The sequence below is a fragment of the Pinus tabuliformis genome, chromosome 9 (assembly GCF_031772625.1).
Source record: "Pinus tabuliformis cultivar Carrire ecotype Pingquan chromosome 9, CPIR1, whole genome shotgun sequence".
Classification (NCBI taxonomy): Eukaryota; Viridiplantae; Streptophyta; class Pinopsida; order Pinales; family Pinaceae; genus Pinus; species Pinus tabuliformis.
Window position 1 is genome coordinate 1887887626 of NC_142307.1, and position 3442 is coordinate 1887891067.

A 3442-nucleotide genomic window follows, 5' to 3' on the forward strand; every position below is an offset into this window, starting at 1 on the left:
ATATTAATTTATATATATAATAAAAAACAAACAAAAATTAAACCACCCAGAACCTGGGCCCAAAAGTAAATCAAAATTCGATTCCAAAAAATGTTATGGGCACCTGGGCTTCTCAACAACCTCATTAACACAACTCCTAGGCTTTCTTATGAATATGAGATCACTTTTTTAAGTAGCTATAGTTTTTTAATATTAAATAAGAGAGATGTCCCACTCCCACGTGGGCCTCTCCTTCTCTCCCATACTCTTCATTTAATCCTTCCCTGCTCCCATTTCCATTTATCTCTGAGCTCCCCTCCCTTCCAGGTGTCCCCTCTCCTTTCCTTATTCCCCCCGAGCTGACCCTAATGGTCATCTCCACTGCCTCCTTTCCCTTATTACGCCGTAAGGCGTTTCCCTCTGAAAAAAAATCCCCAACTACCAATGTGTAATGATTTGCACCATTCGATCGGATGTTAGACGATTGGAAAATTTAAGGCCCTTGGATTAATAGTTAAGACAAAAAAAACCCTAATAGTTAAGTTATAACAGTCATTCTCTGTTGCGATTTCGACATTCAACTTCAATTTGAGGATGCAGGGTAAGGAAAGCCAAATCCTTCATTCATGCAATATTTTTTCCTTATGCGCGGATGCTTTGCAACTTCTACAATGCTTAACAGGCACTTGGGGGAAATTTGGGTGTTTTTCATTGCATTAATTTTGCTCTACGAGGCTGCAAAATTTTTCAAAGAAGATTCACAAAGGGAATCTCACCAATGGAATTTCCGCTTGCAGGCTGAGCGACTGCATAGCGGCAGACCTTACCAGCAAAGGAGGAGAACTTGCCAAATTTCCAACCCGTGTAGCTCCAGGTTGGTTTCTGAACCTATTTTGAAAAAAACTTGCTTTGTTTGCCCTTCTGGGCCTGTTGGAGTTTGCTAAACTCGAAGAGGGTTTTCTTCTGCATTAATCATTATGGGTTCTTTTTCTTTGCATGTTGAGTTTCTGGTACTGTAGCCTTGAGGGCTTTGAAGGAAATGGCCACAACCTTCCTCCATCTGAGTCTTTTTTCCTTTATTCTTCTTTTCATTACAGTCACACAGTGCGTTAAACCTTTGCACCGTCCTGCTACAGATGGGAAGAACAACTACGGGAAAGGGCTTCCTTAATTTCTTGACCTTCTACTGTTTATACTATTTATGCAGCTCGCTCTTCGTGAGGTTTTAGAATTTATGAAGTTTCGCAGTTACTGCTTGTTTTGTTTTTCGCCCGGCTATACATAAACTTGGCTACAAGTTTTTTTTTCCCTGTTTTCAAATGTGTTCCAGCCACGAAGCTTTTGTGGCTCGGGGTTATATTGTCTACTTTTAATTCGGATGTACTAAGCCATGGGGAAGAATGAACCCCTTTGTTTTTTGTTATCTAAATTATAATGGAAGGACTAACCCCTCTCGAGGGTTTTTGATTAGTTATTCGGCTTAATGTACAGGGACTCGGGGGCAATTTGGGTGTTTTTCATTGCATTTATTTTTCTCTGTTGGGTTGCAAAATTCTTCAAAGAAGGTTCACAAAGGGAATCTCACCAATGGAATTTCCACTTGTAGGCTGAGCGACTGCATAGTGGGAGACCTTGCCAGCGAAGGAGGAGAACTTGCCAAATTGTCAACCCGTGTCGCTCCAAGTTGGTTTTCGACATTCAACTTCAGTTTGAGGATGCACGGTAAGGAAATCCAAATCCTTCATTCATGCAATATTGTTTCCTTATGCGCGATGCTTTTCAACTTCTGCAATGCTTAACACGTGCTCGGGGGCAATTTGGTTGTTTTTCATTGCATTGATTTTGCTCTGCCAGGCTGCAAAATTCTTCAAAGAAGATTCACAAAGGGAATCTCAGCAATGGAATTTCCGCTTGCAGGCTGAGTGACTGCATAGCGATAGACCTTACCAACGAAGGAGGAGAACTTGCCAAATTGACAACCAGTGTAGCTCCACGTTGGTTTCTGAACCTATTTTGAAAAAAACTTGCTTTGTTTTCCCTTCTGGGCCTGTTGGAGTTTTCTAAACTCGAAGAGGGTTTTCTTATGCATTAATCATTATGGGTTCTTTTTCTTTGCACGTTGAGGTTTTGGTACTGTGGCCTTGAGGGATTTGAAGGAAATGGCCATGACCTTCCTCCATTTGAGTCTTTTTTCCTTTATTATTCTTTTCATTACAGTCACACAGTGCATTAAAAATTTGCACTGTCCTGCTACAAATGGGAAGAACAGCTACGGGAAAGGGCTTCCTTAATTTCTTGACCTTCTACTGTTTATACTGTTTATGCAGCTCGATCTTCCTAAGGTTTTAGAATTTATGAAGTTTGGCAATTACTTCTTGTTTTGTTTTTCACTCGGCTGTACATAAACTTGGCTACATTTTTATTTCCCAGTTTTCAAATGTGTTCCAGCCAAGAAGCTTCTGTGGCTCGGGGTTATATTGTCTTCTTTTAATTCGCATGTACTAAGCCATGGGGAAGAATGAACCCCTTTTTTTTGTTGTCACCTAAATTATAATGGAAGGACTAACCCCTCTCGAGGGTTTTTGATCAGTTATTCGGCTTAATGTACAAGCACTCGGCCGGAATTTGGGTGTTTTTCATTGCATTGATTTTTCTCTGCCAGGTTGCAAAATTCTTCAAAGAAGGTTCACAAAGGGAATCTCACCAATGGAATTTCTGCTTGCAGGTTGAGCGACTGCATAGCGGGAGACCTTTCCAGCGAAGGTAGAGAACTTTCCAAATTGCCAACCCGTGTCGCTCCAGGTTAGTTTCGGAACCTATTTTGAAAAAAACTTGCATTGTTTGCCCTTCTGGGCTTGTTGGAGTTTGCTAAACTCGAAGAGGGTTTTCTTCTGCATTACTCATTATGGGTTCTTTTTCTTTGCATGCCGAGTTTCTGGTACTGCAGCCTTGAGGGCTTTGAAGGAAATGGCCATGGTCTTTCTCCATCTGATTCTTTTTTCCTTTGTTCTTCTTTTCATTACAGTCCCACAATGCGGTAAAACTTCGCATCGTCCTGCTACAGATGGGAAGAATAGCTATGGGAAAGGGATTCCTTAATTTCTCGACCTTCTGATGTTTATACTTTTTATGCAGTTCGCTCTTCCTCAGGTTTTAGAATTTATGAAGTTTCACATTGTTTTCTTTTTCGCCCTGCTATACACAAACTCGACTAAAGTTTTTTCCCTCTTTTCAAATGTGTTCTAGCTATAAAAAATTTAGCCAACTATAATTTCTGACTCCTCGCAGTTTAATGATGAAATTATGTAAAAGAGAAAATGACTTCTGCTTGTTTTACTTAGAGTACATTCATAAATCTGCAATGATCCAGAACTACTCTCTTTCTTTTTAATGCAACTTAACATATTTAGCTATGAGCTTCTATTCTTGTTTCAGACTTTTAACTTGTAAATTAATTTGCAGT

The 3442-nt window shown here is 40.0% G+C and overlaps 1 long non-coding RNA gene across 1 annotated transcript; it reads left to right on the forward strand.

The window, feature by feature from the left end:
- The first annotated feature begins 586 nt into the window (after positions 1–586).
- LOC149156467 (uncharacterized) lies at positions 587–3161 on the forward strand. The gene is made up of 3 exons (XR_016263353.1): positions 587–853; positions 1586–2781; positions 2927–3161. It is a non-coding gene; the product is annotated as an uncharacterized LOC149156467 (long non-coding RNA).
- The last annotated feature ends 281 nt before the right edge of the window (positions 3162–3442 follow it).